At 46.5% G+C, this 27714-nt stretch overlaps 1 pseudogene across 1 annotated transcript in view; it reads left to right on the top strand.

The window, feature by feature from the left end:
* The window catches only part of LOC118374468 (potassium channel subfamily T member 2-like), a 104871-nt pseudogene that overhangs the window by 40698 nt on the left and 36459 nt on the right, over positions 1-27714 (top strand). The window contains exons 2-7 of the transcript XR_008088832.1: positions 3299-3378; positions 3651-3753; positions 16898-16954; positions 23336-23384; positions 23805-23864; positions 27535-27609. The product of XR_008088832.1 is annotated as a potassium channel subfamily T member 2-like (transcript). The remainder of the gene's footprint in view (positions 1-3298; positions 3379-3650; positions 3754-16897; positions 16955-23335; positions 23385-23804; positions 23865-27534; positions 27610-27714) is intronic.

The following is a 27714-nucleotide window of genomic DNA, read 5'->3' as shown; positions in this document are numbered from 1 at the left end:
GGAAGATAGGAGGAGAAGGAGGATGGGAGAGGGAAGATAGGAGGATGGGAGAGGGAAGATAGAAGGAGGAGGGGATGGGAGAGGGAAGATAGGAGGAGGAGGGGGATGGAAGAGGGAAGGTAGGAGGAGGAGGGGGATGGAAGAGGGAAGGTAGGAGGAGGAGGGGGATGGGAGAGGGAAGGTAGGAGGAGGATGGGAGAGGGAAGGTAGGAGGAGGGGGATGGGAGAGGGAAGATAGGAGGAGGAGGATGGGAGAGGGAAGGTAGGAGGAAGAGGGGGAAAGGAGATGGAAGATAGGAGGAGGAGGATGGGAGAGGGAAGATAGGAGGAGGAGGAGGATGGGAGAGCGAAGATAGGAGGAGGAGGAGGATGGGAGAGGGAAGATAGGAGGAGAAGGAGGATGGGAGAGGGAAGATAGAAGGAGGAGGGGATGGGAGAGGGAAGATAGGAGGAGGAGGGGGATGGAAGAGGGAAGGTAGGAGGAGGAGGGGGATGGGAGAGGGAAGGTAGGAGGAGGATGGGAGAGGGAATGTAGGATGAGGGGGATGGGAGAGGGAAGGTAGGAGGAGGGGGATGGGAGAGGGAAGATAGGAGGAGGAGGATGGGAGAGGGAAGATAGGAGGAGGAGGGGGATGGGAGAGAGAAGGTAGGAGGAGGAGGATGGGAGAGGGAAGCTAGGAGGAGGAGGATGGGAGAGGGAAGGTAGGATGAGGGGGATGGGAGAGGGAAGGTAGGAGGAGGGGGATGGGAGAGGGAAGATAGGAGGAGGAGGATGGGAAAGGGAAGATAGGAGGAGGAGGGGGATGGGAGAGGGAAGGTAGAAGGAGGAGGGGGATGGGAGAGGGAAGGTAGAAGGAGGAGCGGGATGGGATGGGAGAGGGAAGGTAGGAGGAAGAGCCTGATATCGTTTAGTTGTAAGTAAAACAGATTCATGTGTGGAAAACAGGGACAGGTGCCAGAAAGCAGAGCATTCACCATTTTTACTTTGTTTATCTAAATTTAATTTAGAGGTTGATGCTGTACAGAAAGTTCCAGATTGTGCTTCATAGTGCTGACTATGTAGAGGACTTTTCCATTACAAATTGGAACATTTTCTAGAGCTAATGCTTTGATCTTATCAGTGCTAATGTCGGAATTAATACGAACCCATTTCAAATCCACTGCCACAATACCATACCATCTAAACCCCAGCCTGACTAATGTACCATGGCTTTAGCTCTGTATCTAGTGATAATGAGGGTCATTCAATCATTTAAAGTGCGACACACACTGTTCCCAGATCAGCCGTATTCTTTAACTGTTATGACTCTGTTACCTATTTACATATATTGTGGTATAGCAGGCAATGTGTACTTTAAGGCCAGATGTTAATGAAGGGTAGAGCCTACAGTAAATATGTTATGGGACATGTGTGTTTAATGGTAATGGTTCCAAATCAAAAAATCAAATCAAATTTTATTTGTCACATACACATGGTTAGCAGATGTTAATGCGAGTGTAGCGAAATGCTTGTGCTTCTAGTTCCGACAATGCAGTGATAACCAACAAGTAATCTAACTAACAATAAGGGGATAAAGAATATGTACATAAGGATATATGAATGAGTGATGGTACAGGGCAGCATACAGTAGATGGTATCGAGTACAGTATATACATATGAGATGAGTATGTAGACAAAGTAAACAAAGTGGCATAGTTAAAGTGGCTAGTGATACATGTATTACATAAGGATGCAGTCGATGATATAGAGTACAGTATATACGTATGCATATGAGATGAATAATGTAGGGTAAGTAACATTATATAAGGTAGCATTGTTTAAAGTGGATAGTGATATATTTACATCATTTCCCATCAATTCCCATTATTAAAGTGGCTGGAGTTGAGTCAGTGTCAATGACAGTGTGTTGGCAGCAGCCACTCAATGTTAGTGGTGGCTGTTTAACAGTCTGATGGCCTGCAGATAGGAGTAATCCATCTCTTTAGCCTCCCTACTGCCACTTCAATGGCAAGTGCATTGTGTAACGTTTTCTCACTGCATTCGGTTGCAAATACGTTTCTTACCCAATGGTGCAGTTTACTCTCCTTGGTGTTTTTTTTAGCATTTTATCCAGCATGTTCATGTATACAAAGAGTTGGCTGACAGATCTGCAGTGTATGTGTGCAAACGCGCGTGTCTGAGAGAAATATTGACCGAAAGAAAGATGCTCCATCACCATAGCAACAAAGAGCAACATTCCCTATGTGCTAAGAGTGTATGGTTGCTAACGGGGTGTGTGTGTGTGTGTGTGAGTGAGGGACCACTATGTGGGGTCCTGGTTTTCATCTACAGTATTAAAACCCTGTGAAGACCCCCACCAGTAAGGAGATTAGATTGTGACCTTTCAGTTTCATCTGTGTACATGAGGCAGAGCACCTGTGTGTGCTGGGCCTCTGTTTTCATCCTGTGTCTGGGTCATCCAGCGCTGCCTTCCTCTACGCCACTTTCTGTAGGATGAAAGAACAGAAGAAGTGGCCAATCTCTCATGAGGGGCTCTACCAGGAAATTAGATTTCTTGATGACTGTGTGTATGTGTGAGTGCATGCTGGACTGCGTGCATGCGCATATTTGTGTGTGTGTTCATATGCATGTATCCATGGATCTTGTCTTTGTTTTGCATGTTATCCCATGTGACTGAGTTCCTTCCTGTATGTGTCCATATACCGATATAGGATCTTAATGGTATATGGAGGTGTATATTTCAGGCGTTGGCTGTGTGTGTACTATGTGGTCTGTCTGGCAGTAGGGACTGAGGGGGGTGAGGGAGGAGAGAGCAGTAATTATGGACTCTTCATATTCAGCAGACCAGAGGGAAGTCATTTGTTGCTCTATATTTAATCAGCAGAGATAACGAGGCTGACTGTAGCTACCATGGCAGGCTGACTGACTGGGGAAGACACACAACGACATCATTTCCTCCCGTCTTTAATATAACCTAACCACACTGTTATTTATTTCCCAACTTATTGCTGCTGTTCCTATAACCATTATCACCTCTCTCTATGTCTCTCTCTCTCCACCTCTATTCTCTCACTCCACTCTCCTCTTTTCATTCTCGCTCTCTGTTGTCTCATTTCTTTCCTTTTATTTTCCCATATCTATCTACCTCTCCCTTAATCTCCACTACCCCCCCTCCCTTAACTTTGGTATTCACCTGTTACCCATCTTCCTCTTCACTGGTCATTCTCCATCCATCCCTCCCTCTCTCCATCCCTCCCTCTCTCCATCCCTCCCTCTCTCCATCCCTCCCTCTCTCAGGGTGCAGGTAGAATTCTATGTGAATGAAAACACTTTCAAGGAGCGCCTCAAGCTGTTCTTCATTAAAAACCAAAGATCCAGTGAGTTGTTATTGTCCTATAGACTGGCTGTCATTACATAATCCGTTCAAATCTGTGTTTACACTGGCAGCCCAATTCTGATCTTTTACCCAATTATTGGCAAAAGATCTGATCGGATTGTTCAAAAGACCAATTCGTGGCAAAAGATCAGAATTGGGCTGCCTGTGTAAACACAGCCATTGATTGATGATAATGTATTATGTTTAATTAATTAATTCATTGACTTTATTGATTAAGTCGTTGACTTGCTGTGGTTGGTTTATGTGCTGCAGGTCTGAGGGTGAGGCTGTTCAACTTCTCTCTGAAAGTATTGAGCTGTCTCCTCTACATGGTCAGAGTCCTACTGGACGACCCACGGGAGGAGAGACAGGACTGGTGAGGAAGGGGGGTAAATAAGAGTGGCTTTATTATTGGAGAGGGAGTAGGGAGTATTGGTGGAGAGGGAGTAGGGAGTATTGGTGGAGAGGTAGTGAGGAGTATCAGTGGAGAGGTAGTGAGGAGTATCAGTGGAGAGGGAGTGAGGAGTATCAGTGGAGAGGTAGTGAGGAGTATCAGTGGAGAGGGAGTGAGGAGTATCAGTGGAGAGGTAGTGAGGAGTATCAGTGGAGAGGTAGTGAGGAGTATCAGTGGAGAGGGAGTGAGGAGTATCAGTGGAGAGGTAGTGAGGAGTATCAGTGGAGAGGGAGTGAGGAGTATCAGTGGAGAGGTAGTGAGGAGTATCAGTGGAGAGGTAGTGAGGAGTATCAGTGGAGAGGTAGTGAGGAGTATCAGTGGAGAGGGAGTGAGGAGTATCAGTGGGGAGGGAGTGAGGAGTATCAGTGGAGAGGTAGTGAGGAGTATCAGTGGAGAGGGAGTGAGGAGTATCAGTGGAGAGGTAGTGAGGAGTATCAGTGGAGAGGGAGTGAGGAGTATCAGTGGAGAGGGAGTGAGGAGTATCAGTGGAGAGGTAGTGAGGAGTATCAGTGGAGAGGGAGTGAGGAGTATCAGTGGGGAGGTAGTGAGGAGTATCAGTGGAGAGGGAGTGAGGAGTATCAGTGGAGAGGTAGTGAGGAGTATCAGTGGAGAGGGAGTGAGGAGTATCAGTGGAAAGGTAGTGAGGAGTATCAGTGGAGAGGTAGTGAGGAGTATCAGTGGAGAGGGAGTGAGGAGTATCAGTGGAGAGGTAGTGAGGAGTATCAGTGGAGAGGTAGTTAGGAGTATCAGTGGAGAGGGAGTGAGGGGTATCAGTGGAGAGGGAGTGAGGAGTATCAGTGGAGAGGGTGTGAGGAGTATCAGTGGAGAGGGAGTGAGGAGTATCAGTGGAGAGGTAGTGAGGAGTATCAGTGGAGAGGGAGTGAGGAGTATCAGTGGAGAGGGAGTGAGGAGTATCAGTGGAGAGGTAGTTAGGAGTATTGGTGGAGAGGGAGTTATGACTATTGGTGGAGAGGGAGTGAGGAGTATTGGTGGAGAGGGAGTTAGGAGTATTGGTGGAGAGGTAGTGAGGAGTATCAGTGGAGAGGTAGTGAGGAGTATCAGTGGAGAGGGAGTTAGGAGTATTGGTGGAGAGGTAGTGAGGAGTATCAGTGGAGAGGTAGTGAGGAGTATTGGTGGAGATGGAGTTAGGAGTATTGGTGGAGAGCGAGTGAGGAGTATCAGTGGAGAGGGAGTGAGGAGTATCAGTGGAGAGGTAGTGAGGAGTATCAGTGGAGAGGGAGTGAGGAGTATCAGTGGAGAGGTAGTGAGGAGTATCAGTGGAGAGGTAGTTAGGAGTATCAGTGGAGAGGGAGTGAGGGGTATCAGTGGGGAGGGAGTGAGGAGTATCAGCGGAGAGGGAGTGAGGAGTATCAGTGGAGAGGGAGTGAGGAGTATCAGTGGAGAGGGAGTGAGGAGTATCAGTGGAGAGGGAGTGAGGAGTATCAGTGGAGAGGGAGTGAGGAGTATCAGCGGAGAGGGAGTGAGGAGTATCAGTGGAGAGGGAGTGAGGAGTATCAGTGGAGAGGTAGTGAGGAGTATCAGTGGAGAGGGAGTGAGGAGTATCAGTGGAGAGGGAGTGAGGAGTATCAGTGGAGAGGTAGTGAGGAGTATCAGTGGAGAGGGAGTGAGGAGTATCGGTGGAGAGGGAGTGAGGAGTATCAGTGGAGAGGGAGTGAGGAGTATCAGTGGAGAGGTAGTGAGGAGTATTGGTGGAGAGGTAGTGAGGAGTATCAGTGGAGAGGGAGTGAGGAGTATCAGTGGAGAGGTAGTGAGGAGTATCAGTGGAGAGGGAGTGAGGAGTATCAGTGGAGAGGTAGTGAGGAGTATCAGTGGAGAGGTAGTGAGGAGTATCAGTGGAGAGGTAGTGAGGAGTATCAGTGGAGAGGGAGTGAGGAGTATCAGTGGGGAGGGAGTGAGGAGTATCAGTGGAGAGGTAGTGAGGAGTATCAGTGGAGAGGGAGTGAGGAGTATCAGTGGAGAGGTAGTGAGGAGTATCAGTGGAGAGGGAGTGAGGAGTATCAGTGGAGAGGGAGTGAGGAGTATCAGTGGAGAGGTAGTGAGGAGTATCAGTGGAGAGGGAGTGAGGAGTATCAGTGGGGAGGTAGTGAGGAGTATCAGTGGAGAGGGAGTGAGGAGTATCAGTGGAGAGGTAGTGAGGAGTATCAGTGGAGAGGGAGTGAGGAGTATCAGTGGAAAGGTAGTGAGGAGTATCAGTGGAGAGGTAGTGAGGAGTATCAGTGGAGAGGGAGTGAGGAGTATCAGTGGAGAGGTAGTGAGGAGTATCAGTGGAGAGGTAGTTAGGAGTATCAGTGGAGAGGGAGTGAGGGGTATCAGTGGAGAGGGAGTGAGGAGTATCAGTGGAGAGGGAGTGAGGAGTATCAGTGGAGAGGGAGTGAGGAGTATCAGTGGAGAGGTAGTGAGGAGTATCAGTGGAGAGGGAGTGAGGAGTATCAGTGGAGAGGTAGTTAGGAGTATTGGTGGAGAGGGAGTTATGAGTATTGGTGGAGAGGGAGTGAGGAGTATTGGTGGAGAGGGAGTTAGGAGTATTGGTGGAGAGGTAGTGAGGAGTATCAGTGGAGAGGTAGTGAGGAGTATCAGTGGAGAGGGAGTTAGGAGTATTGGTGGAGAGGTAGTGAGGAGTATCAGTGGAGAGGTAGTGAGGAGTATTGGTGGAGATGGAGTTAGGAGTATTGGTGGAGAGCGAGTGAGGAGTATCAGTGGAGAGGGAGTGAGGAGTATCAGTGGAGAGGTAGTGAGGAGTATCAGTGGAGAGGGAGTGAGGAGTATCAGTGGAGAGGTAGTGAGGAGTATCAGTGGAGAGGTAGTTAGGAGTATCAGTGGAGAGGGAGTGAGGGTATCAGTGGGGAGGGAGTGAGGAGTATCAGCGGAGAGGGAGTGAGGAGTATCAGTGGAGAGGGAGTGAGGAGTATCAGTGGAGAGGGAGTGAGGAGTATCAGTGGAGAGGGAGTGAGGAGTATCAGTGGAGAGGGAGTGAGGAGTATCAGCGGAGAGGGAGTGAGGAGTATCAGTGGAGAGGGAGTGAGGAGTATCAGTGGAGAGGTAGTGAGGAGTATCAGTGGAGAGGGAGTGAGGAGTATCAGTGGAGAGGGAGTGAGGAGTATCAGTGGAGAGGTAGTTAGGAGTATTGGTGGAGAGGGAGTTATGACTATTGGTGGAGAGGGAGTGAGGAGTATTGGTGGAGAGGGAGATAGGAGTATTGGTGGAGAGGGAGTTATGACTATTGGTGGAGAGGGAGTGAGGAGTATTGGTGGAGAGGGAGTTAGGAGTATTGGTGGAGAGGTAGTGAGGAGTATCAGTGGAGAGGTAGTGAGGAGTATTGGTGGAGAGGGAGTTAGGAGTATTGTTGGAGAGGTAGTAAGGAGTATCAGTGGAGAGGTAGTGAGGAGTATTGGTGGAGAGGGAGTTAGGAGTATTGGTGGAGAGGGAGTGAGGAGTATCAGTGGAGAGGTAGTTAGGAGTATTGGTGGAGAGGGAGTGAGGAGTATTGGTGGAGAGGGAGTTAGGAGTATTGGTGGAGAGGGAGTGAGGAGTATTGGTGGAGAGGGAGTGAGGAGTTTTGGTGGAGAGTGGTCAGTTAGTACTTACTATGGAGCAAGAGGGATAGGTAAGGAGGAGATGTAAAGGTTAGGTTTAAGGTAGTTTCGCTTGGCCAGGAGCCGGGAGATAGAGACCAGATGTAGGGAAGGACAGTGGAAAGGGAAAGAGTAGGGGGTAGAGAAATGGGTAATGTTTAGAACACCGACATTACAATTCTGGAGGAAACAAAGAGAGAGAAATTTGAGGTCATATAGGATGGGGTAGAGGAACACAGGAAGCTAAAACTCTTTGAATGTCCAAACATGACATGTTTCAGTCCTCTTGTTATGCATGTTTCCCCTGTAGTCTGGACTGTTCCAAACATGACACGTTTCAGTCCTCTTGTTATGCATGTTTCCCCCTGTAGTCTGGACTGTTCCAAACATGACACGTTTCAGTCCTCTTGTTATGCATGTTTCCCCTGTAGTCTGGACTGTTCCAAACATGACACGTTTCAGTCCTCTTGTTATGCATGTTTCCCCCTGTTGTCTGGACTGTTCCAAACATGACACGTTTCAGTCCTCTTGTTATGCATGTTTCCCCTGTAGTCTGGACTGTTCCAAACATGACACGTTTCAGTCCTCTTGTTATGCATGTTTCCTCTGTAGTCTGGACTGTTCCAAACATGACACGTTTCAGTCCTCTTGTTATGCATGTTTCCCCCTGTAGTCTGGACTGTTCCAAACATGACACGTTTCAGTCCTCTTGTTATGCATGTTTCCCCTGTAGTCTGGACTGTTCCAAACATGACACGTTTCAGTCCTCTTGTTATGCATGTTTCCTCTGTAGTCTGGACTGTTCCAAACATGACACGTTTCAGTCCTCTTGTTATGCATGTTTCCCGTGTAGTCTGGACTGTTCCAAACATGACACGTTTCAGTCCTCTTGTTATGCATGTTTCCCCCTGTAGTCTGGACTGTTCCAAACATGACACGTTTCAGTCCTCTTGTTATGCATGTTTCCCCTGTAGTCTGGACTGTTCCAAACATGACACGTTTCAGTCCTCTTGTTATGCATGTTTCCCCTGTAGTCTGGACTGTTCCAAACATGACACGTTTCAGTCCTCTTGTTATGCATGTTTCCCCTGTAGTCTGGACTGTTCCAAACATGACACGTTTCAGTCCTCTTGTTATGCATGTTTCCCCCTGTAGTCTGGACTGTTCCAAACATGACACGTTTCAGTCCTCTTGTTATGCATGTTTCCCCCTGTAGTCTGGACTGTTCCAAACATGACACGTTTCAGTCCTCTTGTTATGCATGTTTCCCCTGTAGTCTGGACTGTTCCAAACATGACACGTTTCAGTCCTCTTGTTATGCATGTTTCCCCTGTAGTCTGGACTGTTCCAAACATGACACGTTTCAGTCCTCTTGTTATGCATGTTTCCCCTGTAGTCTGGACTGTTCCAAACATGACATGTTTCAGTCCTCTTGTTATGCATGTTTCCCCTGTAGTCTGGACTGTTCCAAACATGACACGTTTCAGTCCTCTTGTTATGCATGTTTCCCCTGTAGTCTGGACTGTTCCAAACATGACACGTTTCAGTCCTCTTGTTATGCATGTTTCCCCTGTAGTCTGGACTGTTCCAAACATGACACGTTTCAGTCCTCTTGTTATGCATGTTTCCCCTGTAGTCTGGACTGTTCCAAACATGACACGTTTCAGTCCTCTTGTTATGCATGTTTCCCCTGTAGTCTGGACTGTTCCAAACATGACACGTTTCAGTCCTCTTGTTATGCATGTTTCCCCTGTAGTCTGGACTGTTCCAAACATGACACGTTTCAGTCCTCTTGTTATGCATGTTTCCCCTGTAGTCTGGACTGTTCCAAACATGACACGTTTCAGTCCTCTTGTTATGCATGTTTCCCCTGTAGTCTGGACTGTTCCAAACATGACACGTTTCAGTCCTCTTGTTATGCATGTTTCCCCTGTAGTCTGGACTGTTCCAAACATGACACGTTTCAGTCCTCTTGTTATGCATGTTTCCCCTGTAGTCTGGACTGTTCCAAACATGACACGTTTCAGTCCTCTTGTTATGCATGTTTCCCCTGTAGTCTGGACTGTTCCAAACATGACACGTTTCAGTCCTCTTGTTATGCATGTTTCCCCTGTAGTCTGGACTGTTCCAAACATGACACGTTTCAGTCCTCTTGTTATGCATGTTTCCCCTGTAGTCTGGACTGTTCCAAACATGACACGTTTCAGTCCTCTTGTTATGCATGTTTCCCCTGTAGTCTGGACTGTTCCAAACATGACACGTTTCAGTCCTCTTGTTATGCATGTTTCCCCTGTAGTCTGGACTGTTCCAAACATGACACGTTTCAGTCCTCTTGTTATGCATGTTTCCCCTGTAGTCTGGACTGTTCCAAACATGACACGTTTCAGTCCTCTTGTTATGCATGTTTCCCCTGTAGTCTGGACTGTTCCAAACATGACACGTTTCAGTCCTCTTGTTATGCATGTTTCCCCTGTAGTCTGGACTGTTCCAAACATGACACGTTTCAGTCCTCTTGTTATGCATGTTTCCCCTGTAGTCTGGACTGTTCCAAACATGACACGTTTCAGTCCTCTTGTTATGCATGTTTCCCCTGTAGTCTGGACTGTTCCAAACATGACACGTTTCAGTCCTCTTGTTATGCATGTTTCCCCTGTAGTCTGGACTGTTCCAAACATGACACGTTTCAGTCCTCTTGTTATGCATGTTTCCCCTGTAGTCTGGACTGTTCCAAACATGACACGTTTCAGTCCTCTTGTTATGCATGTTTCCCCTGTAGTCTGGACTGTTCCAAACATGACACGTTTCAGTCCTCTTGTTATGCATGTTTCCCCTGTAGTCTGGACTGTTCCAAACATGACACGTTTCAGTCCTCTTGTTATGCATGTTTCCCCTGTAGTCTGGACTGTTCCAAACATGACACGTTTCAGTCCTCTTGTTATGCATGTTTCCCCTGTAGTCTGGACTGTTCCAAACATGACACGTTTCAGTCCTCTTGTTATGCATGTTTCCCCTGTAGTCTGGACTGTTCCAAACATGACACGTTTCAGTCCTCTTGTTATGCATGTTTCCCCTGTAGTCTGGACTGTTCCAAACATGACACGTTTCAGTCCTCTTGTTATGCATGTTTCCCTGTAGTCTGGACTGTTCCAAACATGACACGTTTCAGTCCTCTTGTTATGCATGTTTCCCCCGTAGTCTGGACTGTTCCAAACATGACACGTTTCAGTCCTCTTGTTATGCATGTTTCCCCTGTAGTCTGGACTGTTCCAAACATGACACGTTTCAGTCCTCTTGTTATGCATGTTTCCCCTGTAGTCTGGACTGTTCCAAACATGACACGTTTCAGTCCTCTTGTTATGCATGTTTCCCCCTGTAGTCTGGACTGTTCCAAACATGACACGTTTCAGTCCTCTTGTTATGCATGTTTCCCCTGTAGTCTGGACTGTTCCAAACATGACACGTTTCAGTCCTCTTGTTATGCATGTTTCCCCTGTAGTCTGGACTGTTCCAAACATGACACGTTTCAGTCCTCTTGTTATGCATGTTTCCCCTGTAGTCTGGACTGTTCCAAACATGACACGTCAGTTCAGTCCTCTGACACGTTTCAGTCCTCTTGTTATGCATGTTTCCCTGTAGTCTGGACTGTTCCAAACATGACACGTTTCAGTCCTCTTGTTATGCATGTTTCCCCTGTAGTCTGGACTGTTCCAAACATGACACGTTTCAGTCCTCTTGTTATGCATGTTTCCCTGTAGTCTGGACTGTTCCAAACATGACACGTTTCAGTCCTCTTGTTATGCATGTTTCCCCCTGTAGTCTGGACTGTTCCAAACATGACACGTTTCAGTCCTCTTGTTATGCATGTTTCCCCTGTAGTCTGGACTGTTCCAAACATGACACGTTTCAGTCCTCTTGTTATGCATGTTTCCCCTGTAGTCTGGACTGTTCCAAACATGACACGTTTCAGTCCTCTTGTTATGCATGTTTCCCCCTGTAGTCTGGACTGTTCCAAACATGACACGTTTCAGTCCTCTTGTTATGCATGTTTCCCCTGTAGTCTGGACTGTTCCAAACATGACACGTTTCAGTCCTCTTGTTATGCATGTTTCCCCCTGTAGTCTGGACTGTTCCAAACATGACACGTTTCAGTCCTCTTGTTATGCATGTTTCCCCTGTAGTCTGGACTGTTCCAAACATGACACGTTTCAGTCCTCTTGTTATGCATGTTTCCCCTGTAGTCTGGACTGTTCCAAACATGACACGTTTCAGTCCTCTTGTTATGCATGTTTCCCCTGTAGTCTGGACTGTTCCAAACATGACACGTTTCAGTCCTCTTGTTATGCATGTTTCCCCTGTAGTCTGGACTGTTCCAAACATGACACGTTTCAGTCCTCTTGTTATGCATGTTTCCCCTGTAGTCTGGACTGTTCCAAACATGACACGTTTCAGTCCTCTTGTTATGCATGTTTCCCCTGTAGTCTGGACTGTTCCAAACATGACATGTTTCAGTCCTCTTGTTATGCATGTTTCCCCCTGTAGTCTGGACTGTTCCAAACATGACACGTTTCAGTCCTCTTGTTATGCATGTTTCCCCTGTAGTCTGGACTGTTCCAAACATGACACGTTTCAGTCCTCTTGTTATGCATGTTTCCCCTGTAGTCTGGACTGTTCCAAACATGACACGTTTCAGTCCTCTTGTTATGCATGTTTCCCCTGTAGTCTGGACTGTTCCAAACATGACACGTTTCAGTCCTCTTGTTATGCATGTTTCCCCCTGTAGTCTGGACTGTTCCAAACATGACACGTTTCAGTCCTCTTGTTATGCATGTTTCCCCTGTAGTCTGGACTGTTCCAAACATGACACGTTTCAGTCCTCTTGTTATGCATGTTTCCCCTGTAGTCTGGACTGTTCCAAACATGACACGTTTCAGTCCTCTTGTTATGCATGTTTCCCCCTGTAGTCTGGACTGTTCCAAACATGACACGTTTCAGTCCTCTTGTTATGCATGTTTCCCCTGTAGTCTGGACTGTTCCAAACATGACACGTTTCAGTCCTCTTGTTATGCATGTTTCCCCCTGTAGTCTGGACTGTTCCAAACATGACACGTTTCAGTCCTCTTGTTATGCATGTTTCCCCTGTAGTCTGGACTGTTCCAAACATGACACGTTTCAGTCCTCTTGTTATGCATGTTTCCCCTGTAGTCTGGACTGTTCCAAACATGACACGTTTCAGTCCTCTTGTTATGCATGTTTCCCCTGTAGTCTGGACTGTTCCAAACATGACACGTTTCAGTCCTCTTGTTATGCATGTTTCCCCTGTAGTCTGGACTGTTCCAAACATGACACGTTTCAGTCCTCTTGTTATGCATGTTTCCCCTGTAGTCTGGACTGTTCCAAACATGACACGTTTCAGTCCTCTTGTTATGCATGTTTCCCCCTGTAGTCTGGACTGTTCCAAACATGACACGTTTCAGTCCTCTTGTTATGCATGTTTCCCCTGTAGTCTGGACTGTTCCAAACATGACACGTTTCAGTCCTCTTGTTATGCATGTTTCCCCTGTAGTCTGGACTGTTCCAAACATGACACGTTTCAGTCCTCTTGTTATGCATGTTTCCCCTGTAGTCTGGACTGTTCCAAACATGACACGTTTCAGTCCTCTTGTTATGCATGTTTCCCCTGTAGTCTGGACTGTTCCAAACATGACACGTTTCAGTCCTCTTGTTATGCATGTTTCCCCTGTAGTCTGGACTGTTCCAAACATGACACGTTTCAGTCCTCTTGTTATGCATGTTTCCCCTGTAGTCTGGACTGTTCCAAACATGACACGTTTCAGTCCTCTTGTTATGCATGTTTCCCCTGTAGTCTGGACTGTTCCAAACATGACACGTTTCAGTCCTCTTGTTATGCATGTTCCCCCTGTAGTCTGGACTGTTCCAAACATGACACGTTTCAGTCCTCTTGTTATGCATGTTTCCCCTGTAGTCTGGACTGTTCCAAACATGACACGTTTCAGTCCTCTTGTTATGCATGTTTCCCCTGTAGTCTGGACTGTTCCAAACATGACACGTTTCAGTCCTCTTGTTATGCATGTTTCCCCCTGTAGTCTGGACTGTTCCAAACATGACACGTTTCAGTCCTCTTGTTATGCATGTTTCCCCTGTAGTCTGGACTGTTCCAAACATGACACGTTTCAGTCCTCTTGTTATGCATGTTTCCCCTGTAGTCTGGACTGTTCCAAACATGACACGTTTCAGTCCTCTTGTTATGCATGTTTCCCCCTGTAGTCTGGACTGTTCCAAACATGACACGTTTCAGTCCTCTTGTTATGCATGTTTCCCCCTGTAGTCTGGACTGTTCCAAACATGACACGTTTCAGTCCTCTTGTTATGCATGTTTCCCCTGTAGTCTGGACTGTTCCAAACATGACACGTTTCAGTCCTCTTGTTATGCATGTTTCCCCTGTAGTCTGGACTGTTCCAAACATGACACGTTTCAGTCCTCTTGTTATGCATGTTTCCCCCTGTAGTCTGGACTGTTCCAAACATGACACGTTTCAGTCCTCTTGTTATGCATGTTTCCCCTGTAGTCTGGACTGTTCCAAACATGACACGTTTCAGTCCTCTTGTTATGCATGTTTCCCCCTGTAGTCTGGACTGTTCCAAACATGACACGTTTCAGTCCTCTTGTTATGCATGTTTCCCCTGTAGTCTGGACTGTTCCAAACATGACACGTTTCAGTCCTCTTGTTATGCATGTTTCCCCTGTAGTCTGGACTGTTCCAAACATGACACGTTTCAGTCCTCTTGTTATGCATGTTTCCCCTGTAGTCTGGACTGTTCCAAACATGACACGTTTCAGTCCTCTTGTTATGCATGTTTCCCCTGTAGTCTGGACTGTTCCAAACATGACACGTTTCAGTCCTCTTGTTATGCATGTTTCCCCTGTAGTCTGGACTGTTCCAAACATGACACGTTTCAGTCCTCTTGTTATGCATGTTTCCCCCTGTAGTCTGGACTGTTCCAAACATGACACGTTTCAGTCCTCTTGTTATGCATGTTTCCCCTGTAGTCTGGACTGTTCCAAACATGACACGTTTCAGTCCTCTTGTTATGCATGTTTCCCCTGTAGTCTGGACTGTTCCAAACATGACACGTTTCAGTCCTCTTGTTATGCATGTTTCCCCTGTAGTCTGGACTGTTCCAAACATGACACGTTTCAGTCCTCTTGTTATGCATGTTTCCCCTGTAGTCTGGACTGTTCCAAACATGACACGTTTCAGTCCTCTTGTTATGCATGTTTCCCCTGTAGTCTGGACTGTTCCAAACATGACACGTTTCAGTCCTCTTGTTATGCATGTTTCCCCTGTAGTCTGGACTGTTCCAAACATGACACGTTTCAGTCCTCTTGTTATGCATGTTTCCCCTGTAGTCTGGACTGTTCCAAACATGACACGTTTCAGTCCTCTTGTTATGCATGTTTCCCCTGTAGTCTGGACTGTTCCAAACATGACACGTTTCAGTCCTCTTGTTATGCATGTTTCCCCTGTAGTCTGGACTGTTCCAAACATGACACGTTTCAGTCCTCTTGTTATGCATGTTTCCCCTGTAGTCTGGACTGTTCCAAACATGACACGTTTCAGTCCTCTTGTTATGCATGTTTCCCCTGTAGTCTGGACTGTTCCAAACATGACACGTTTCAGTCCTCTTGTTATGCATGTTTCCCCTGTAGTCTGGACTGTTCCAAACATGACACGTTTCAGTCCTCTTGTTATGCATGTTTCCCCTGTAGTCTGGACTGTTCCAAACATGACACGTTTCAGTCCTCTTGTTATGCATGTTTCCCCCTGTAGTCTGGACTGTTCCAAACATGACACGTTTCAGTCCTCTTGTTATGCATGTTTCCCCTGTAGTCTGGACTGTTCCAAACATGACACGTTTCAGTCCTCTTGTTATGCATGTTTCCCCTGTAGTCTGGACTGTTCCAAACATGACACGTTTCAGTCCTCTTGTTATGCATGTTTCCCCTGTAGTCTGGACTGTTCCAAACATGACATGTTTCAGTCCTCTTGTTATGCATGTTTCCCCTGTAGTCTGGACTGTTCCAAACATGACACGTTTCAGTCCTCTTGTTATGCATGTTTCCCCTGTAGTCTGGACTGTTCCAAACATGACACGTTTCAGTCCTCTTGTTATGCATGTTTCCCCCTGTAGTCTGGACTGTTCCAAACATGACACGTTTCAGTCCTCTTGTTATGCATGTTTCCCCGTAGTCTGGACTGTTCCAAACATGACACGTTTCAGTCCTCTTGTTATGCATGTTTCCCCCGTAGTCTGGACTGTTCCAAACATGACACGTTTCAGTCCTCTTGTTATGCATGTTTCCCCTGTAGTCTGGACTGTTCCAAACATGACACGTTTCAGTCCTCTTGTTATGCATGTTTCCCCTGTTGTCTGGACTGTTCCAAACATGACACGTTTCAGTCCTCTTGTTATGCATGTTTCCCCTGTAGTCTGGACTGTTCCAAACATGACACGTTTCAGTCCTCTTGTTATGCATGTTTCCCCTGTAGTCTGGACTGTTCCAAACATGACACGTTTCAGTCCTCTTGTTATGCATGTTTCCCCTGTAGTCTGGACTGTTCCAAACATGACACGTTTCAGTCCTCTTGTTATGCATGTTTCCCCTGTTGTCTGGACTGTTCCAAACATGACACGTTTCAGTCCTCTTGTTATGCATGTTTCCCCTGTAGTCTGGACTGTTCCAAACATGACACGTTTCAGTCCTCTTGTTATGCATGTTTCCCCTGTAGTCTGGACTGTTCCAAACATGACACGTTTCAGTCCTCTTGTTATGCATGTTTCCCCCTGTAGTCTGGACTGTTCCAAACATGACACGTTTCAGTCCTCTTGTTATGCATGTTTCCCCTGTAGTCTGGACTGTTCCAAACATGACACGTTTCAGTCCTCTTGTTATGCATGTTTCCCCTGTTGTCTGGACTGTTCCAAACATGACACGTTTCAGTCCTCTTGTTATGCATGTTTCCCCTGTAGTCTGGACTGTTCCAAACATGACACGTTTCAGTCCTCTTGTTATGCATGTTTCCCCTGTAGTCTGGACTGTTCCAAACATGACACGTTTCAGTCCTCTTGTTATGCATGTTTCCCCTGTTGTCTGGACTGTTCCAAACATGACACATTTCAGTCCTCTTGTTATGCATGTTTCCCCTGTAGTCTGGACTGTTCCAAACATGACACGTTTCAGTCCTCTTGTTATGCATGTTTCCCCCTGTAGTCTGGACTGTTCCAAACATGACACGTTTCAGTCCTCTTGTTATGCATGTTTCCCCTTGTAGTCTGGACTGTTCCAAACATGACACGTTTCAGTCCTCTTGTTATGCATGTTTCCCCTGTAGTCTGGACTGTTCCAAACATGACACGTTTCAGTCCTCTTGTTATGCATGTTTCCCCTGTAGTCTGGACTGTTCCAAACAGAATGCATCGGTCCACCCCAGCAGGACCCAGTTTGACTGGTAAGTTTACATGTTTATGTCCCATTCATCTTTAATGAGGAGCCAAGACTGGTCTGGGAGTCTAATACAGAGAGAGAGATGTTCATCTTGTGTCCACCACAGAGCACTGTAATGAGACTGTGTACAACAGACAGTTAATGATACTGTGAGTAATAGAGAGGTTGGAGATGTAGACATGGTACATTATGCAGGTTGACGTTTATTGTCATGACTCTTGCCCTGGAGTCAGAACTGAGCGATTTCCGCTAGATGGGTCAACTGCATAGATAAAATTGGCTATATCCTAAAAATGTATGACAACAAAAATGTGCTTTTTGGTCTTAATATAAAGTTATGGTTAAGCATTAGGGTTAGCAGTGTGGTTAAGTTTAAGGTTAGGTTTTGATGACTTTGTGGCTGTGCCAGCTCGTGACCATTCTGCCTCCAGGGCAAGAATCATGACAATAAATGCCAACCTGCAAACATTACATTATTGCAGTAGCACAACATTTGTCACAATGTTACCTGTATGGATTTCATGCCAACATAATATGTACTGTATGTAGTGTCCATATAACCTAATTAGCAGCTGCTGTCTGTAAACCAGTCAAAGACTGATACAGGAAATGTCTTGGGGCTGCTGTGAGTGTGTGCACTAGACCAGAGCCTGAAGGCTAAGTAAACAGAAACTATTTGAATTAGGAGTCTTGGGACTGATGATTTGCACTTAAAAGTGAACTTAGTTTGCACTCATCCAAAATGTCCTTACTAGGAGTGAAATGTCCAGTGGTGTGGACTGAGATTCAAAGGCACGAGTGAGTGAGTGAGTGAGTGAGTGAGTGAGTGAGTGAGTGAGTGAGTGAGTGAGTGAGCGAGCGACCGACCGACCAGCAAACCGACCGTCCAACTGGCTGAGTATGTCCCAGATGTGACTGGGTCCTTGGGCTCTGCCTCCAGTCCTGCTCAGGGACATATTTATTTAATTGGTGGCTGGTGACACTGTGTAAACTCTGGCTATAAATGAATAAGGAGTATGACAGAGTGTGCTTAATAAAGACTTTGACTGGCCGTTGCTCTTTGGCTGACACACACTCCAGGTAGCACACTAAGAGGACACAAACACACACTCCAGGCAGCACACTAAGAGGACACAAACACACACTCCAGGCAGCACACTAAGAGGACACAAACACACACTCCAGGCAGCACACTAAGAGGACACAAACACACACCCAGGCAGCACACTAAGAGGACACAAACGCACATCCAGGCAGCACACTAAGAGGACACAAACACACACTCCAGGCAGCACACTAAGGACACAAACACATCCAGGCAGCACACTAAGAGGACACAAACGCACACTCCAGGCAGCACACTAAGAGGACACAAACACACACTCCAGGCAGCACTTAAGAGGACACAAACACACACTCCAGGCAGCACACTAAGAGGACACAAACACACACTCCAGGCAGCACACTAAGAGGACACAAACACACTCCAGGCAGCACACTAAGAGGACACAAACACACAGGCAGCACACTAAGAGGACACAAACACACACTCCAGGTAGCACACTAAGAGGACACAAACACACACTCCAGGTAGCACACTAAGAGGACACAAACACACACTCCAGGTAGCACACTAAGAGGACACAAACACACACTCCAGGCAGCACACTAAGAGGACACAAACACACACTCCAGGCAGCACACTAAGAGGACACAAACACACACTCCAGGTAGCACACTAAGAGGACACAAACACACACTCCAGGTAGCACACTAAGAGGACACAAACACACACTCCAGGCAGCACACTAAGAGGACACAAACACACACTCCAGGCAGCACACTAAGAGGACACAAACACACACTCCAGGTAGCACACTAAGAGGACACAAACACACACTCCAGGTAGCACACTAAGAGGACACAAACACACACTCCAGGCAGCACACTAAGAGGACACAAACACACACTCCAGGCAGCACACTAAGAGGACACAAACACACACTCCAGGCAGCACACTAAGAGGACACAAACACACACTCCAGGCAGCACACTAAGAGGACACAAACACACAGGCAGCACACTAAGAGGACACAAACACACACTCCAGGTAGCACACTAAGAGGACACAAACACACACTCCAGGTAGCACACTAAGAGGACACAAACACACACTCCAGGTAGCACACTAAGAGGACACAAACACACACTCCAGGTAGCACACTAAGAGGACACAAACACACACTCCAGGCAGCACACTAAGAGGACACAAACACACAGGCAGCACACTAAGAGGACACAAACACACACTCCAGGTAGCACACTAAGAGGACACAAACACACAGGCAGCACACGAAGAGGACACAAACACACACTCCAGGTAGCACACTAAGAGGACACAAACACACACTCCAGGCAGCACACTAAGAGGACACAAACACACAGGCAGCACACTAAGAGGACACAAACACACACTCCAGGTAGCACACTAAGAGGACACAAACACACACTCCAGGTAGCACACTAAGAGGACACAAACACACACTCCAGGCAGCACACTAAGAGGACACAAACACACACTCCAGGTAGCACACTAAGAGGACACAAACACACAGGCAGCACACTAAGAGGACACAAACACACACTCCATGTAGCACACTAAGAGGACACAAACACACACTCCAGGTAGCACACTAAGAGGACACAAACACACAGGCAGCACACTAAGAGGACACAAACACACACTCCAGGCAGCACACTAAGAGGACACAAACACACACTCCAGGTAGCACACTAAGAGGACACAAACACACAGGCAGCACACTAAGAGGACACAAACACACACTCCAGGTAGCACACTAAGAGGACACAAACACACAGGCAGCACACTAAGAGGACACAAACACACACTCCAGGCAGCACACTAAGAGGACACAAACACACACTCCAGGTAGCACACTAAGAGGACACAAACACACAGGCAGCACACTAAGAGGACACAAACACACACTCCAGGCAGCACACTAAGAGGACACAAACACACACTCCAGGGAGCACACTAAGAGGACACAAACACACACTCCAGGCAGCACACTAAGAGTACACAAACACACACTCCAGGCAGCACACTAAGAGGACACAAACACACACTCCAGGTAGCACACTAAGAGGACACAAACACACACTAAGAGGACACAAACACCACTCCAGCACACTAAGAGGACACAAACACACACTCCAGGCAGCACACTAAGAGGACACACACAAGGCAGCACACTAAGAGGACACAAACACACAGGCAGCACACTAAGAGGACACAAACACACAGGCAGCACACTAAGAGGACACAAAACACACTCCAGGCAGCACACTAAGAGGACACAAACACACACTCCAGGTAGCACACTAAGAGGACACAAACACACACTCCAGGTAGCACACTAAGAGGACACAAACACACACTCCAGGTAGCACACTAAGAGGACACAAACACACACTCCAGGTAGCACACTAAGAGGACACAAACACACAGGCAGCACACTAAGAGGACACAAACACACACTCCAGGCAGCACACTAAGAGGACACAAACACACACTCCAGGCAGCACACTAAGAGGACACAAACACACACTCCAGGTAGCACACTAAGAGGACACAAACACACAGGCAGCACACTAAGAGGACACAAACACACACTCCAGGTAGCACACTAAGAGGACACAAAACACACTCCAGGCAGCACACTAAGAGGACACAAACACACAGGCAGCACACTAAGAGGACACAAACACACACTCCAGGTAGCACACTAAGAGGACACAAACACACACTCCAGGTAGCACACTAAGAGGACACAAACACACACTCCAGGTAGCACACTAAGAGGACACAAACACACACTCCAAGAGGACACAAACACACACTCCAGGCAGCACACTAAGAGGACACAAACACACAGGCAGCACACTAAGAGGACACAAACACACACTCCAGGCAGCACACTAAGAGGACACAAACAAACAGGCAGCACTAAGAGGACACAAACACCAGGCAGCACACTAAGAGGACACAAACACACACTCCAGGCAGCACACTAAGAGGACACAAACACACACTCCAGGTAGCACACTAAGAGGACACAAACACACACTCCAGGCAGCACACTAAGAGGACACAAACACACACTCCAGGCAGCACACTAAGAGGACACAAAAAACACACACACCAGGACACAAGCACACTAAGAGGACACAAACACACACTCCAGGTAGCACACTAAGAGGACACAAACACACAGGCAGCACACACTAAGAGGACACAAACAGCACACTCCAGGCAGCACACTAAGAGGACACAAACACACACTCCAGGTAGCACACTAAGAGGACACAAACACACTCCAGGCAGCACACTAAGAGGACACAAACACACACTCCAGGCAGCACACTAAGAGGACACAAAACACACTCCAGGCAGCACACTAAGAGGACACAAACACACACTCCAGGCAGCACACTAAGAGGACACAAACACACACTCCAGGTAGCACACTAAGAGGACACAAACACACAGGCAGCACACTAAGAGGACACAAACACACACTCCAGGCAGCACACTAAGAGGACACAAACACACACTCCAGGGAGCACACTAAGAGGACACAAACACACACTCCAGGCAGCACACTAAGAGTACACAAACACACACTCCAGGCAGCACACTAAGAGGACACAAACACACACTCCAGGTAGCACACTAAGAGGACACAAACACACACTCCAGGTAGCACACTAAGAGGACACAAACACACACTCCAGGCAGCACACTAAGAGGACACAAACACACACTCCAGGCAGCACACTAAGAGGACACAAACACACAGGCAGCACACTAAGAGGACACAAACACACAGGCAGCACACTAAGAGGACACAAACACACACTCCAGGCAGCACACTAAGAGGACACAAACACACACTCCAGGTAGCACACTAAGAGGACACAAACACACACTCCAGGTAGCACACTAAGAGGACACAAACACACACTCCAGGTAGCACACTAAGAGGACACAAACACACAGGCAGCACACTAAGAGGACACAAACACACACTCCAGGCAGCACACTAAGAGGACACAAACACACACTCCAGGCAGCACACTAAGAGGACACAAACACACACTCCAGGTAGCACACTAAGAGGACACAAACACACAGGCAGCACACTAAGAGGACACAAACACACACTCCAGGTAGCACACTAAGAGGACACAAACACACACTCCAGGTAGCACACTAAGAGGACACAAACACACAGGCAGCACACTAAGAGGACACAAACACACACTCCAGGCAGCACACTAAGAGGACACAAACACACACTCCAGGTAGCACACTAAGAGGACACAAACACACACTCCAGGCAGCACACTAAGAGGACACAAACACACACTCCAGGTAGCACACTAAGAGGACACAAACACACACTCCAGGTAGCACACTAAGAGGACACAAACACACACTCCAGGTAGCACACTAAGAGGACACAAACACACACTCCAGGTAGCACACTAAGAGGACACAAACACACACTCCAGGCAGCACACTAAGAGGACACAAACACACACTCCAGGCAGCACACTAAGAGGACACAAACACACACTCCAGGCAGCACACTAAGAGGACACAACCACACAGGCAGCACACTAAGAGGACACAAACACACACTCCAGGCAGCACACTAAGAGGACACAAACACACAGGCAGCACACTAAGAGGACACAAACACACAGGCAGCACACTAAGAGGACACAAACACACAGGCAGCACACTAAGAGGACACAAACACACACTCCAGGCAGCACACTAAGAGGACACAAACACACACTCCAGGCAGCACACTAAGAGGACACAAACACACACTCCAGGCAGCACACTAAGAGGACACAAACACACACTCCAGGCAGCACACTAAGAGGACACAAACACACACTCCAGGTAGCACACTAAGAGGACACAAACACACACTCCAGGCAGCAGACTCAGAAGGCAGCAATGATAAGCCCCGAGAGGCCTCTGGATAGAGCCTCTTTCTCACAACAGAGCTGCAAATCTGCATTCATGTTATCTGCGAACATTGATTGTGATGCTTTTTCACAGAGTCTAATGGCAGCTGTAGTTCAGAACCACTCGCTTGTGAACAACATAATTACAAGAGGCGTTATGTCGTTGGATTGATCATATTTGAAAGGGAGTCCTTTTAATATTTACCCCTGTTACATCTCCTTTTTATTTTCTTCTCCCTCCTTTCCTTTTTCCTCTCCCTCCTTTCCTCTCCTCCCTCTGTGTCATGTATAATGTGCTCTCTTTGTTCTGTGTCTGCAGGTCTCTTATCATCTGGGTGAATAGGCCTCTGCCTCTGTGGGCTCTACAGGTCAGACACAATGTTGAACTGTCATATTAACAAGGCTGTCTACACACACGCACACACGGACGCACACACACACGCAGCACACACACACACACACACACACACACACACACACACACACACACACACACACACACACACACACACACACACACACACACACACACACACACACACACACACACACACACACACACACACACACACACACACACACACACACTCTCTCTCTCTCTGGTTTATTGCTCCACTTTAACTTCTTATTGATGGAGTTCAATCATCAAAATGAGGATTCCACCCACTCTCTGTCTCTCTCACTCTCTGTCTCTCTCACTCTCTATTGCTGTTACTACTCCAATCTTTCTCTCTCTCTTTCTTTCTCTCTCTTTCTTTCTCTCTCTCTCTCCTTTCATCTCTCTCCAGGTGCTTGTAGCTTTCATCAGCTTTTTCGAGACCATGTTGCTTGTGTACCTCAGCTACAAGGTCAGTACACTGTAAATCTGTTCCCTGTAAATGTACAGAATTATACTGGAACCAGAGTTGCCAACTTAATACTGTAATTTTGCTGTAATATATTTCATAGTACTATTTCCCTTACTGTAAAACAGATTACAGCATCCCCAAATTGCAGTATTGCGCTGGTAACTCTGGTGCCAGGTCAATGCTGTAAATTTACAGTGAAATTCTCACTGAAATCTAAATGTAAGAAAAACTATTAATTTGTACATAAAATAAATATATTGGTAACAATATTAACAACAAATTACACAAAATAATTGACTATAGAAGTAACAACAATTAACACATATGTAACCAAATAAGAGCAACACTACAACACTAATTCAAAAACAATATTGTTTGCCTGTGTGTGGGGCGTGTGGGGAGACAGAGACTACGAGAGAGAGGAAGTTCAAATTGGGATTGGGTACAATCCCAGACCTATGATCAGGGGCAACTCTATTCGTGGTAAGGGTGTTCAGAGGCGGTGAAACACAGCGGGACAGTATGTACAGTAGAGCATCCAGGAGAGAGAAGTCAGCACAGAATCAGGTGTTCATCATGGGGCTCCGTAACAATCCTCCTCAGTTCTGATTTGTCAGCTCTTCTCACCCTTAAGACAAGCATAGAACAATACATAATAGAATGAGAGACAGAGAGACAGAGAGCACCAGGGATGTTACCCTGAGGGTTAAAAGATAGGTGACATAGGACATATCAAGCTGGTGTTGTGTGTGTGTGTGTGTGTGTGTGTGTGTGTGTGTGTGTGTGTGTGTGTGTGTGTGTGTGTGTGTGTGTGTGTGTGTGTGTGTGTGTGTGTGTGTGTGTGTGTGTGTGTGTGTGTGTGTGTGTGTGTGTGTGTGTGTGTGTGTGTGTGTGTGTGTGTGTGTGTACTTACCTAACTAGAGGTCATTCAAACTGAGAGCCCAGTGAACCCAATCACACAGGGTTGTGACATCTGAGAACACTGTGTCCCTGTGTTGTTGCCGTTCATGCTCCCCATTGAGTAGCCTGTATCAAGGTGACATCTAGATGGCTACCAATATGAGTTATTTATTGTGTAGGCTGCTATCCCACTTGAAATATAATCCTGGGATGGAAAAAATTTGCCACTTTACTAGCTACCGCCGGCAACACTGTGTTACAGCTGCTCAGTGGCAAGCACCTTAGTTCGCAAACACCTCGATACAATACAGGTGCAGTGCTCATTCAAATCCGCTTTGGTGGCTCGCGACTGGTGTAACGGCCCACGACCTGGTTTATGTGTCAAATTCAGCCTGTCAATCAGGAAAAATAAACGCTGCGAAGGTAATAATATGGGTAATATCTTTTGAACTGCTAGAAACAAACCATTATGTCTGTAGTAGCGGTGAACACATAACAGTCACTAATCTGTGCTCAGTTTATTCTCTATGGCACTCAGAGGCTGTGGTGTACCTAAAACACTATAATCACAACAGTTATTATCTGGGTTGTGTCAACTTTAGATAGATAGATAGATAGATAGATAGATAGATAGATAGATAGATAGATAGATAGATAGATAGATAGATAGATAGATAGATAGATAGATAGATAGATAGCCAGCTAGCTAGCTAGGTTAGCTAAGAACAATTTCCGTAATTCAACGTTGGCTAGCAACAAAAATACTTATAAACAAGTCAAGGTACCTACCCAGAAGCTGCTGAAAATATTCTTCCACTTCACAGCCGCTTCAAGAAGATATTTACTTAAATAGTCATGTGTCTCACCCGACAGGTTGGCGCCTGAAACTGATCATTTGAATCTACAGTAGGCATAAGCTATTAGTGTAAAAAAATACAATATGTTAGAGTCATTTTTACAGGAAGCTTCCAATTACAGTCAATAACAGTATTTTTGACCTGTTCACCGGACGTTCTACCTTGACTCTCTCTCTCTACCGCACCTGCTGTCTCTAACTCTGAATGATCGGCTATGAAAAGCCAACTGACATTCACACCTGAGGTGCTAATCTGTTGCACCCTCTACAACTACTGTGACTATTATTATTTGACCCTGCTGGTCATCTATGAACATTTGAACATCTTGACCATGTACTGTTATAATCTCCACCCGGCACAGCCAGAAGAGGACTGGCCACCCCTCATAGCCTGGTTCCTCTCTAGGTTTCTTCCCTAGTCACCGTGCTTCTACATATGCATTTCTTGCTGTTTGGGGTTTTAGACTGGGTTTCTGTTGATATAAAAGGGCTTTGTAAATAAACTTGATTGATTGATTGATTGATTATTTTTCAGCATTTTACCATAATGCAGTGCTATCTACAGCATTAATGCTGTAAAACACATGTACTGTATTTTACTGGGAGTTCTACAGTGTTTTAGTGTTGAGATTACAGAAACGGAGTCCCTTCACAGACACTGCTGGAGATGGATGGCTATTTTGGTGCCCCACAAAACAACAAGCCTCAGTCTGTGTATGTCTATGTAGATACATGTGACATGTCCTGGGGGAATGTACTTTACATCTCATCATTTGATCTTTTGATATACAGTCTAGATTAAGCTTATATCTGAGCAGGGCCATCTCCAGGCATAAGTGACGTAAGCGGTTGCTTAGGGCTTAGGGTACCCACATTTGTTTTGGGGGGGTGGGACTCAGTCGAGGTCTCAAATTACTGTTGAGAGTTAGAATAGTACAATAACCAAGGTTCACTTTCGAAATGTGGTTGTGCATCAGCAGTTTTTCTATTGTTATGTCAGTCACTGACTGTCACTCAATTTACCCGGTCAGCTAACGATTGTTAGATTGGTAAGTTAGTCTAGCCAGCTATCTAAACTTGTAGTAGGCATAATCATGGCTGAATACCGACCAAGCACGCAGGGCATGTGCCCAGTGGCCCTGACCTCCAAGAGGCCCCCATTGAGTTTGTTGATCACTTTCACTCAGATATCATTAACATGTGTAGAATTGCATGAAATGTGTTGAACTTGGTTAAACTTCTCTCTACTCCATGGCAAAATATGTAGAATTGCAGAAAGCTTGCTTTAAAACTGCACCATTTTGTCTACTCCCCCTATCAAAATGTGTTTAATTGTAGGAAATTAACTTTAAAACTTAAATTCAAGGGGGGCTGTCAAGAGGGGGCCACAAAATGTTTTGCCCACGAGGTGTGTGTGTGTGTGTGTGTGTGGGGGGACCCCAAAAGGCTCAGGCCGACCCTGTATTTTGAGGAGCCTCAACAGGCTCTCCCTATTGAATGATGCATGAGAGTGACTGGGATAAAGGAAGAGGTGGAGGTGGAGGTTTTAATGCTTAAACCTCATCGATAACTCTGTGGACATACACAAGGCCTGGCTCTGGCTGTCCACCCACACAAACCAGGTCTCCGGTTAGCTATAAGGAAGCTGTGGCTGAACACATAAAAAAGCGACATGATATTTGACATCTTAATTTGCAAGAAGCTTACAGACTGAAACCTGAGTAATGCCTCCTTTTTAAGTGGAAGTGAACAGGTAGCAAAGGAGGGTCACCCTTGTCCGTGTCCGTGTTCAACAGGGTAAACGTGGCCATCTCATTCACAAATCCAGTCAAAGGAATACTTTATCTGGTCATCCAGATAAAGTTGCCATGACAATGGAGTTTCTCTGACCTCCGTGTGTTGTTGTGTTTCCAGGGCAACGTTTGGGAGCAAGTGTTGCGTGTTCCCTTCATCCTGGAGATGATCAGTGCTGTTCCCTTTGTGATCACTGTGAGTCCAATCAGACGCATGCATTATGGAACATTATGCCTAGTGAGCTATTTGTTCTTTGATCATGTTGTACAGTAGTTTCAACCCTGTACAGGGAATACATTT

Source organism: Oncorhynchus keta, chromosome 32, assembly GCF_023373465.1.
Source record: "Oncorhynchus keta strain PuntledgeMale-10-30-2019 chromosome 32, Oket_V2, whole genome shotgun sequence".
Taxonomy (NCBI): Eukaryota; Metazoa; Chordata; class Actinopteri; order Salmoniformes; family Salmonidae; genus Oncorhynchus; species Oncorhynchus keta.
This window is presented reverse-complemented; position numbering and strand designations above follow the sequence as displayed.